Below are 13,440 nucleotides of genomic sequence, written 5' to 3'. Positions count from 1 at the left end.
AATAAGGCAGGGTCTCATTTCAATTTTCTTTCGAAAAATAACACTAGGGCTTATTTTTGGGAGATGTCTTTTATTTTCATTTATCAAAACCAAAATTACAAAGTAGAGAATTACGATATTTTCGAATATACAAAATATGAAAACTGGTATCCATTTACTCATAAATAGCACATTTTCCTTTTGAAATAACCGCAAAACAATTATTTTTCATTTAGAACGTATAGGAGTGATTTTTTGCTATCGACTGAGTGATCAAAATTTCACGTTATCGATTAGGTCTTATTTTATAGGATTTTAGGCTTATATTAAAATCATTTTTCAAATTCAGGCTAGGTCTTATTATGGGAGAAACACGGTAGCAGACCAATCGACTTCAAATTTTCATTACTTAGAGATGAAAGATGTTTCTAGAAGACTATAACTTATTTTATGTTATTGATAATTTTTACGGGGATATTTCGACAGTAGTGTATTTCAAATCAAAGGATTACTTTTAAATTGCATGCGGAAACATTGTCATAGGTAAACTATGATTATGTTATCAAAGGGTAAATAAACAATCATATACTGTAGAGTGTATATGAACAATTCACCAACTCACCACGCGCAAATTTTTAAATTTTGATTACGTACTTGCACACAAAAACAAACCCTACAGAGGCCACGGAAATTATTGAAATAAATAGAAGTACGAGCTTTTTAGCGTAAATACGATCTTTAATTAAACACCGAAAATTTCAATCCAGTAGGTAATGAGAAAAGCGATTTTTTTCACAAGACAAAAAAAAAGATCCTGATAATTTAAAAGTTCGAAGTCAGTTTTTCATTTAAAACTGAGAGCATTAAAGGTAAAAACAAGGTTCTGAATATTTTTAATTTTTCGAGGAATTTTTTAACGATAATGTAAGCGCATTTGTCAACCGAGATTACCATCCGCAGTCTGCGGTAATCCGTACCTTGTTTTGCGCTCAACGTCAAAACTAATCCCCGATAACAAGCACCGTCGACAGCTATAATTACATCGGTTGAAGAAAAATAAACTTTCTTGTTTTCGAAGCAGGAATTTCAACATAGGCAGTCCGGCTATTTGCAAAATCATATTCACCAATAGTACACAATTTGTCTGTCTATTATTGACGAAATTTCTCTGCGAAAAGCCTTTTTTATGAACTCATTACTAATGACTGTTTTCAGGACTCCTTCTTCCATAATATAATATCGTTTTGACCCAAAGCAGCTATATATAACGGTCTACATTTTTCATATAGAATAGCTTGATTCATCATATTTACTTTGGAAGTAGAAAAGCCGCGAGATGAGCGTGATAGGTGATAAGTAGTCTGCCATTCTTAAATTTAATATAGGTATCACAAAATATTCGAAACCGTGAAGCCAGGAAATCAGCAGTTATGAGTCCACTCTAAATGCAAAGACCCATGTGCCAAACAGTTTCACATGGGTATGGAAATTAAGACAAAATAACCGTCCGAGATGCTTGGTTTCGTGCGATGGGAAACGAGGAGTCTCAATCACATAGCCCAGGGTGGGCAAAAATTTTCAGTATATGAGCCGCATTCAGGAAGTCCGAAATATGTGAGAGTCCCATAATTTTTGAAATTAATTATATTAGAATGCCCTGAACTGAAAAGAACTTTACACTAACATATAATACCAATTACCCCAAAGTATATATTGCGAGGCCATATCAGAAGTAGTTGAAAGCCCTAACGCAGCAGAAAACATCTGATCATTGGGATGTAAGTTAAACTTGGATAATATATAATTATTGCTAGCGAGAAGAGCCGCATAAAAACTCCGACGAGCCTCGGTTTGCCCACCGTTGTAGCCATTTCCCATCTTATTCCAACTAACTTACATACGTAGGATACGATCACATCTCACAAACATGTTTCCGAGCCAATGCCCGTAAGTACATACCTACGAATACATGACCACATAAACTACATAAGTATACAGCAATTGGAAACACGTCGTTTCAGAATAGTTGTAAACCACTTCAGAATATTTACGATATTGACAAATAATAACGGCATTGGTCGGAAACAAGCATTTAAAAACAGTTTAAAACATATTAGCCGCTCTTTAATTATTCAAGAAACGTGGACGATGCTTCCGCCACAGAACCAATCAGCAACTCCACTGTTCTAAAAGAATTGTGACGAATAGGTAATAAAATTAAATTGCTGCAAAAAATGCACGAAATTACTTTTACGACAATGCAGTTTATCGCGAAGAATATCGAACATACGTACTTCTTCGTGATATTTTCTCCTTTTAGCTTTATATTTTAATATTTCAAATGAGCAATGCGCTAACGGGTCGAAAACTATCGACCGCTCGCAATTGTCGACGCCAATGGTTCCCAACCTTTTTTCGTTACACTTCTCCCTTATGAACTCTTCATTCCACCCTCCCCATGTATAAAAACTACTTCATTCATTCAATTATTTTATTCAGGGCTACACCAAAAAGCGAAAATTCATTGCAACTCAGGGACCTAAACCAAGCACTGTGAACGATTTTTGGAGAATGGTTTGGGAACATGGGTTGGAGGTTATCGTCATAGTACCGGGAAAACAGTAAAGTAAGATTCATAAGATGGTAAACGTAAGCTAGACCTTTCTATCATTAGGCCGTCTTACCCGACAACTATCAACTAATAACCGTACGCATATTGTTCACATTCAATCTTTGATGGATCCTTAGCTGGTGTTATACGCAAGTTTCACTAGTTTATAATGCGTTCGTAAATGAGTATAATAATAAATAAAGAATTTTAGTAAAACCACAACAAGTATAAAATCCTGCATGTGGACGAATTCCTCCACGGCTGGTAAACGTGGTTCTACGACTTTCTAACTAAGCCATACATTCATCAGTGTGGAACAACTAATCATTTGGACGCAATTACACCAGAAGCTGGTAAACGTAAGTAGGTCATAATGCGTGCCAAAATGAGTATTATAGGCAATAGAATAATAAAGAACGTTGATATTTAATTGTCCGTTGGAAGCGTGAATCTACGGTTCGCTATACCAAGACTATGAGACATTTTTTATCTTTTAAAAATAATCACTTATTTTTATCATGATTCCACATTTTGGCCGAATTTCAAATATAATTATTTATATATTTCACCACCCATATATTTTATGTTTAATTTTAAATGCTATAAAACAGATAAATAAATATATAATCACACCCGTAGACAGACCTTTATATCGTTGAGCCGTCTTATCCATTTTTCTTTCCCACGAAATAAAGGTGAAAATCCTATTTTATTATACAGATTGATTCATCATCCACGACATCCTGTTATTGCCATTATCACAAGGAATTAATTGCCAACACGATAACAGCGGAACCCAAATATCCTTTTTATGATAAAATGGTGATGGAATGAGTCAAAAACGGAAATCCGGAACCGGGACATGATGAGATTTTTAATCGGATTGAGTTACATTACAATATAGATAACAGAGGTATGTTCAAATATATGAACACGATTTACACGAAGCCCAATGCGAAGCAATCGTCTGCCTTACCCCACCTAGTCTACTGTACGATCAAAACATTCCGACTTTCGTGTGGCACGAGGGAGGTCGCAGAATCGCTACAAATGATTTTTATTAATTTGCAGGGGTCATCACACACAATTTCGAAGTGAAAAACGAATAACATACATCGCACAGAGAGTTTTAAAATAAATACAAGTAATAACCTTCTAGTATAAAATACAATCTTGGACCACTGAAAATTTCGAAGCAACTGATCCTGTAGTTGATAAGAAAGCGATTTTTATCTATCCGAACCCAGAACATACCATGAATCCCACTTCATATGCTTAGTCTAACCATTTGCTTAAAGTTTTATATCTATCCCAACCCAGAACATACTATGAATCTGACTTCATATGCTTACTCTAACCATTTGTCTAAAGTTTTATATCTATTCCAACCCAGAACATACCATGAATCCCACTTCATGTGCTTACTCTAACCATTTGTCTAAAGTTTTATATCTATCCCAATCCAGAACATACCTTGAATCCCACTTCATATGCTTAGTCTAACCATTTGCCTCAAGTTTTATATCTATTTTAACCCAAAACATACCATGAATCTTAAGGCTTCATAAGCTTACTCTAACCATTTGTCTAAAGTTTTATATCTATCCCAACCCAGAACATACTATGAATCTCACTTCATATGCTTACTCTAACCATTTGTCTAAAATTTTATATCTATCCCGACCCAGAACATACTATGAATCTCACTTCATGTGCTTACTCTAACCATTTGTCTAAAGTTTTATATCTATCCCAACCCAGAACATACCATGAATCCCACTTCATGTGCTTACTCTAACCATTTGTCTAAAGTTTTATATCTATCCCAATCCAGAACATACCTTGAATCCCACTTCATATGCTTAGTCTAACCATTTGCCTCAAGTTTTATATCTATCCCAACCCAGAACATACTATGAATCTCACTTCATATGCTTACTCTAACCATTTGTCTAAAGTTTTATATCTATCCCAATCCAGAACATACCTTGAATCCCACTTCATATGCTTAGTCTAACCATTTGCCTCAAGTTTTATATCTATCCCAACCCAGAACATACTATGAATCCCACTTCATGTGCCCACTCTAACCATTTGTCTAAAGTTTTATATCTATCCCAATCCAGAACATACCTTGAATCCCACTTCATATGCTTAGTCTAACCATTTGCCTCAAGTTTTATATCTATCCCAACCCAGAACATACTATGAATCTCACTTCATATGCTTACTCTAACCATTTACCTAAAGTTTTATATCTATCCCAATCCAGAACATACGATGAATCTCACTTCATATGCTTACTCTAACCATTTACCTAAAGTTTTATATCTATCCCAATCCAGAACATACTATGAATCTCACTTCATATGCTTACTCTAACCATTTACCTAAAGTTTTATATCTATCCCAACCCAGAACATACCATGAATCCCACTTCATGTGCTTACTCTAACCATTTGTCTATAGTTTTATATCTATCCCAACCCAGAACATACCATGAATCCCACTTCATGTGCTTACTCTAACCATTCGTCTAAAGTTTTATATCTATCCCAACCCAGAACATACTATGAATCCCACTTCATGTGCTTACTCTAACCATTTACCTAAAGTTTTATATCTATCCCAACCCAGAACATACTATGAATCCCACTTCATGTGCTTACTCTAACCATTTGTCTAAAGTTTTATATCTATCCCAACCCAGAACATACTATGAACCCCACTTCATGTGCTTACTCTAACCATTTGTCTAAAGTTTTATATCTATCCCAACCCAGAACATACTATGAATCCCACTTCATGTGCTTACTCTAACCATTTACCTAAAGTTTTATATCTATCCCAACCCAGAACATACCACGACTCCACTTCATATGCTTACTCTAACCATTTTCCTAAAGTGCCATGTCTATCCTAACCCAGAACATACTATGAATCCCACTTTATGTGCTTACTCTAACCATTTACCTAAAGTTTTATATCTGTTTTAACCCAAAACATACCATGAATCTTAAGGCTTCATAAGCTTACTTTAACCATTGGCCTAAAGTATCATATCTATCCTAACCCAGAAACATACCTGCTTTGTGTTTCACTGCTCCCTTGCATGGGGTCTTGAACAGGCAGAATAATTTCAATGTTATCCAGCTTTGTTGATTCTGCCATGTCATTTATTTGGGCTTTTTTCCTTTGAGATGTATGTTTAAAAATGGGAACTCAATAACCAACCTTTTTCTTGAAGTGACCTTTCACACGTCACATCCATAGTATTATGACGTTTAAATACGAATTGCATTTACATTTCGCAAAGCTTCATAAAAAAACAAAACGGCAACCCGTCCTAATCCGAGTAAAAACAAATCATATCCTGGCAGCATCAAAGTTTCATTTTCAGGATCAACTTATTCTGACCGGGCACGCTTCGATGAATACCAGCAGTGATTGGTGTCAGAATAGCACTAAGGTCGATAGAACTGTTGAAATGTGCCGAGGTTCTTTCGTATCAAAAAACAAGTGTTTATAGAGCAGAGCAATCGCCCTCCTTGAAGGAGGCCACGCAAATAGCGATTCGAACCATATATACATCTATATTCCTAACCTGCTGCAGTACTGTCTATACAGCTATACCGGTATGGCTGCCTAATACAGCAATAGTCCTCTACGGATGAGATCTATCGAATACCGGTAGCGATTGGCCGTATATCCACCGCTTTTCCTAACCTTTTGTTAATATGGCAGTCTAGCGATTGGAACCATATGTCTGTATACCGGTATCCATCCATTTTCCTAACCTATATTCTCTGTAGCAGTCCAATAGGCTTCTGCTAACGAGGTCATTTTAATTGCGATTGTAACCTGTACAGCTGTAGTGTAACGGCCCTCTGCAATAGCCCTCTACGGTATTCAATTAGCGATTGGGACCATATATCTGTTTACCAAACCCTACTCCAGTATTCCCCTAGCATGTTGCTACCGTATAGCCCTCTCCAGACCATTCAAATATCCAACCCTATTTCTAACAATTATTTTACCGGCATTTCAGACACGTCGGCGACGCAAGAGCAGGCAGGGCATTTCTAAAATTTTTGAACGAGAACATAAGTGGCAAAACGAGAGAAGTTGATATGCATGATCGGACTCTGCATAATACGAGAGAATACCTTCACGCGCGTTAGAAGACAGTTATGCTGAGAAAATATATGTAATTTGGAGAGTCACACGATCGATTTAGTTGTATCATACAACTTTTTAGAGTTAGACTATGGAAAAAAACATAATGCCTAATGACTTATTTAAAACGAAATGGGCATATGGATCGTTTTGGTATTATGTTGTTCCTTTTGGTATTTTGCTTCTTTTTTAAATTCAAGATATCTGTAAAATTTGAAACTAAAAATGTTTTAGTTACTCGAAAATTTAGATTTTTAGAAATATGACCTACAACATTTCTTGCTTACTAGAGGATTTAACAGTATTGGTTGAAGTCCCGAAACACCGATTCGCGGCCAAGTCGGGTCACGGGTAGGGCTGGGCACTTCGAAGCGAATATTCGAATAGTAAATGATTCGAATCGGTTCAGAGCAAAATTTCGAATCGCCACCATCTTGTTTTTTCTTCCCACCAATGGTCGAGGTGGAGGTATTTTTTCAATGCAATTCTTACATATGAATATTTTCTGTAGTGAATTATTGATAAATAAGTGTTATTTATTGTGTGTACACGCTCAGTTATCTGTCCAAGTGATGTATTCTATGTTTCCAGTAATTCATTTATTGATAGGACCAATTTCAATGAAAAAAGTCGCATGCAAATACTTATCTTCTATTGACTTCCAAGGATTCGAGATTCGATTCTGAAATCATCAGGTATTCGAAAATGCCCAGCCCTAGTCACGGGTCATCCGTTCGCAACTTCGCTCAGAGATGAGTCTATTTTAGGCTATTTTTGATTGAGTGCGCGTGACCCTAATTTGGGCGAATTCTTTTGAAAATTGTCTTTACCTAATAAATATACACGTAAAATAATCTGCACGCTTGTAAAATCGACTTTAAGCATTCGGGGAAAAAATCGCCGGCCATACTAGATCCATCACAGCATTCCTTACAAATATTTGCGGTTGAAATCATCGAGGGTTCGTGTGGCGGTCGATTATGACGAACACAATAGGCATTCGTTCAAACAAACCTAATTGGTCGACAACTTACCTTTATCAGCAAACAATGACTAGATATTACCTTTTAAAAATGCGTAGTAAATACTCCATAATATTATGCTGTAATTCAAACCAGCCCAAAGTGAGCTCTAAGATTTAAGCTTTGAGCTTGATTTGAGCTGATCTTCGACAAAATATAGCAGGGTACAGATGTTTTAAAACATTTTTTCAAATATAAATTTCTCGATGTGAGTTCTCGCGCACTTATTCGGGCGAAAACTAAATATTATATGGGCTTGGATTTACATATTTTTCCCGAGGGAGGGAAAGCCGACAAGACAACTTAAATATATGGCGAACCACCAGTGGCGTAGCCAGGGGGTAGTTTTGCCCCCCCCCCCCCCCCTTTTGAAATGTAAATAAAATAAAATCATTTTTCTGTATCATAGATAGCAATTTTCCGTAGCTTGGAATGCTTTTTAGACCCCAAGACTAATAAAAACACGCGTAGTCCAGCCCGGGCCCGCTAGCAGTTTCGATCTAACTTGGCAAAAAAAAAATTCAGAACCCGATCCCCCCTTGAAAATTTTTGGTGACGCCTCCGCGAACCACGGCCTATGTCCGGTTACCAGTCAATGACGGCTCTAGCAAAAATACACCAAGTCAAAGCGATGACAACACAGCTATAGGGTAGAGAATTTCAGATAGACAAATGTGGAACTGAATAAACTAAAGTAATAACTTGGTTTCACTGGGGCTCGAACCCAGGACCTTCTGCGTGTAAAGCAGACGTGATAACCACTACACTATGAAACCAGTCGAGTATGAGAGGTCGAGAGAGAGTATAGTAAGTTCTTCATACATATTCTCTCGATTTTGAAATAGAGTATTTTTGAGAAAATGCTAACGCGAATTCGATGAGTAATAAGGAAGTAGTATAACATCTTATTTATCTCCAAGAGAGAGAGAGAGCGAAACCGATAGGAAAATTTACTCATATGGCGGACCACTAACTCTAGTCCAATAATTGCATAATAGTGTTTTTTGTCAAAAAATGCAAAACTACAATTATGATAGGCATATTTTGTTTCGGTTTTGGTATCTTCAACAAAATCTCACAACAACGGTAAAATGCCTAAAAACTGATAAAAATAATTCAATAAAGGTATATTTGCAGTATGTATAAGCTTGCCATACGTCCCGTTATGGGCGGGACATTCCCGCTTTTTAATGCCTTGTCCCGGCGTCTCGACGGGCCAGTCAAAAGTCCCGCTTTGGCGTTCAGCCCCCATTATGCACGAATATTACCAATTAGCATGTTTTTGTTACTGCTGTGGCTGTGTAGCGTACCGATAGCCTACCGTGGATGCGTGATTTTGATTGTTTTGTTGTTTGTAATCATACATATTGTTGTAAAAATGAGGTAAGGAGTGATGTAAAATGAAATGCTTGCATAAAGTATATTTTCTACTAATCTGATGTTTTTCAAAGGGTGGAAAAGTACTTTCGAAATCGAAAATCGAATTTCAAAACCTGCGAACGAATTTAAACAATTCCGTTATCGAAAGATTTATGAGTCATCAATAGGTTAATTCGCAACTGTAATGTAATAAACCAATGATCTGGAAAGTAATTGTTACATAACAATACCCCACACAAAGCTAGTAATTATGGCGCGAAACGCGGGTGGGCTGATACGCGGGTTAAGTCTATAATTATTTGAGAAAATACGATTCGTTTGCTGTGTACAAACATCCCACTATCAGTAAAATGTATTGAAATTTTTTTTTCGTTTTTTCTCATATACAACGCTCATTCACGCCATTCTCTCCGAGCAAGGCATTATGCAAGAAGGCAGTTGTTTATCTACGTGAAATGGCGCAAGGTTTATAAATGCGCCCTCTCAATCGTTGGCTGGTATTTTTAACGACTGTTGTTAAATTGAGATACTCGTACGTTATTATTTTAGTAAAAATACCAGGACCTCCTGAAGTATGCGTACCAAGATGGCGCACAACCTGAACTCAGGTTGTGTACCAGGTTGGGGTTCAGGTTATGCGACATCTTGGTGCGCATACTTCAGGAGTACAAAAAAACAAAGTGCAATTACTTGAAATGATTGAAACACTATTAAAATTATCACGAGACTAACTCCCAATCCTTTCTCAATGCCTTTGCGCTAGTGGATCCGTATGTGTGTAACGCAAGGATGCTGTAGCAGGAATAAAAATATCATAATATGCAATTCAAGAGTCCTGTTGCACACTGACACAAATATATTTCAGTAACGTTTCGTCTGACCAAAATCAGACTTCCTCAGACAAGCAGTTCACAATAATGACAAGAAGAGAGCAATCATGCAGTTTAAATATAGCGATAAATAAATTTGTTTGAAATATCAGAAGTCTGATTATGGACAGACGAAACGTTCTAGAAATATATTTGTGTTAGTGTGCAACAGGACTCTTGAATTGCATACTATTAAATTTGCTCACCTTTTTTTGCGCCCAGTGCAAACATCGTCCATGGCACGATGCATGACTTTCCTACCCTAGATACACCACTGCAAGCAGCCATTGATATTTGAGGGTACGTAAAGATATACCATTATCAGAAAAGACCGTAATCATTTGCCTACCCAATTTACTACACCCTGCGAGGTCACGTGATTAGAAAAGTGTAATCTGCGTTGCCGACACCGTTAAGTCGAGCGATTTAAGCACGAGCCCATCTCGCCCACAAGAGTGTGATGTCACACAACGGAAATGTTTATCTCAGCTCCCAATACGACGAATAATATCATAAATTTACGTCTCACAAAACAAAATTTGAAAACCTATGTCGTTGCTTAGATCAGAGGTTCTCAAAATGTCCCATATGGACCCCAGGGCCCCCTAAGATAAACTTAGGGGTTCCTCTAGCTATTCGTTTGCTTGTTGAATATTGACTTGGCTAATTTTGTAACTTTCCAAAGAAGTAATAACTACATTAATGAAATTTGACAACGCCATATTTCAATTACCGCATTGTTGCCACATTTCGACATTACCTCATTACTTATCGATCCTGATCGGTAAGTATGTTGATAGGTATTTGTCTGTTTGTTTGTCTGTTAGATACAGGCGATATCTCACGAAAGCGAGGTTGAATCTGCCACAAATTTTGCATATGCATTCATCATATCCTGGACCAGAAGTCTATTGATTTTGGATAAGTTATGTCGTATATTAAGCGAGTTATTGATGAATTAGTGGTGGAACACGCGGTGTCGCTATTGAGTCAGAGCGAAGGATACACGCCGCTAGATTGATAAGTCGGCGGTCTCTAATCGCAATCTCGTTAATATGTTTGTTGAGTATATTTTTTTGAATACATATCAGCAAATACATCCGAGTAATTCAAAAAGTAATTTTAATTTACTCAGGAACTTTAATCGGTAAGTAACAATGTGTTTTTTGTTTTTATTTCCATGAATTTATTGTGGAGCTCCGTAGATGATAGTCAACTTCTTCACCGGCTCCATAATACTAAACGTTTGAGAACCAATGGGTTAGATAAATATAGTATCGCCCTGCATACAAATGACAGCTTGTCTAGAGAATTTTTTAACGAAATAGCGTGAAAACAGTTACGAACTACAAAATAATTTACTAAGAATGTTCCATTGACATGGTCCAGCTTATTCGGGCATATGAGAGCATAAATATACTGTACAAAATATATATCTTAAAACTGGGTTAACGGGTATTTTATTTGATTAGAACTAAGAATTCACTTTTGCACCATAGATTTGTAAAACTTGTAACCTGTCGCAGAAGTCTAAAACGAAAAAATAAAAGAAAAGTAGATTAATTGAAAAAATAAAGACATAGAAGTCAAGCCTATGTATATGAAACAAATAACTGGCTAACTAATCCCATACCCAACATGGACCGGTATCCAGACGAGAGACTGTGTTACGTCAAATGATCGTCGTATCGGTTTTCCTCTCCCCCGGGATAAATATGAAATTTCTTAGCGATGTGAAATATGCGGTTCTTGGATTTAGTCACGTGACAGATGCCACGTTATCAAGAACACGATGTCGACGACATCACAAGTCGAAAAATAATGGCGATCCCAAGGTCTGTGTTAAAATCCCAAAGAGTACAATTCGCAATTGCGCGAAATATTCAATACAGGACCGATATGGGCATGTTAAATTCTTGCTTTATTAACTGAACTGTGTCAATCTAACATGCTGCTGCGTCGACTAATAAATTAAAAGGCATTACTGCTTCAAAATGCCGCGGCCATAAAAAAGTGTGACAATGTTTCCGATTATGATATCTTGTTTCGATTCGTATTTCCCGATAAACGGTAAAATTTTCAACGGCAACGCAAGATAGTGTGTGGATTTACAATGTCTGAAAAAGCATTTTTAATCTGTCACGAGCCTCTCAAACCAAACGGACAAGAGGCTGGGTGACGCCATATGATTAAGTCGTCTTATCGGCTTTCATCGCTCCGTGACAGACAGATGCCACGTTAACATCACAAGTCGAAAAATAATGGAAATTCCAAGGTCTGTGTTAAAATCCCAAAGAGTACGATTCGCAATTGCGCGAAATATTCAATACAGGACCGATATGGGCATATTAAATTCTTGCTTTATTAATTGAACTGTGTCAATCTAACATGCTGATTGCGTCGACTAATAAATTGAAAGGCATTACGGCTTCAAAATGTCGCGGCCATAAAAAAGTGTGACAATGTGTCAATTACAATTGTGATATCTTGTTTCGATTCGTATTTCCCGATAAACGGTAAAATTTTCAACGGCAACGCATTGAAATTTGAATTTCTTTACTAGCTTCAGCGATGTGAAATATGCGTTACTTGGATTATGTCATGTGGCAGATGTCACGCTATCAACGACGCGATGTCGACGACATCACAAGTCGAAAAAATAATGAGTCACAATTTGAGAGGATTTTGTCGAGACAAAAATGATGAGTAATGTTAATTCGTTGAATCATAATGGAATTAGGGACTTGCTGCTGGGATTAAATATTGGTTTAATATTGGGGAATTTTCAGTAGTCTATGACAGTGTTTCCGAACCTATGGGTCGCGACACAAAACTGGGTCGCCTGCTAATTTTTTTGGGCTGTTATTCATTTTATTTCCTAGTTTATTGTTCATTTCATATTTGGTAGTGAAGTGTTGCTCAATAGTAATTGTATATGTGGAAAGTGTCAATTCGCAATACTTGGAGGTATTCATTTTGCTAAGTTATAATCATCAGAAGCGAACGCTTCAGTTGACATGTGTCATTGAATTCAGCACGCTTTTATGGTGCAACAAATGATGTTTGTTATACAGTCTATTGCGTAACAAAGGTATTTGTATTCATAGTCTATCACCTCACGAAACGGTAGTCAACGTGAATAAATGATTGAAATAGGTGTGAGATATATTTCACTTTGAGAAGATTACCTTGTTTATTTGGGTTGAGCAGAGATTCCCATCCAGATTTCACCCTATCAATTGCTCATGTGTGGGATATTCGCATGAGAAGGCATTGTCGGATACTCCGCCATCGTACGAGAGCTCACGTAACTGCTATAACCATTCAAATCTGGGCACCTGAAAGATAAAACTCGTTAAACTGGCCGCAATTTATAAACTCCAAAATTCTGGATATGCAATTC

At 36.9% G+C, this 13,440-nt stretch overlaps 1 non-coding gene across 1 annotated transcript; it reads right to left on the bottom strand.

Annotated features, from left to right (window-relative positions):
* Nucleotides 1-8,491: 8,491 nt before the first annotated feature.
* Nucleotides 8,492-8,564, bottom strand: Trnav-uac (transfer RNA valine (anticodon UAC)). The gene has a single exon. It is a non-coding gene; the product is annotated as a tRNA-Val (tRNA).
* Between the last annotated feature and the right edge of the window lie 4,876 nt (nt 8,565-13,440).

This window comes from Styela clava, chromosome 2 (genome assembly GCF_964204865.1).
Source record: "Styela clava chromosome 2, kaStyClav1.hap1.2, whole genome shotgun sequence".
Lineage (NCBI taxonomy): Eukaryota > Metazoa > Chordata > Ascidiacea > Stolidobranchia > Styelidae > Styela > Styela clava.
Note: the sequence above shows the minus strand (reverse complement) of the source record. Positions and strands in the feature narration are given on the sequence as shown.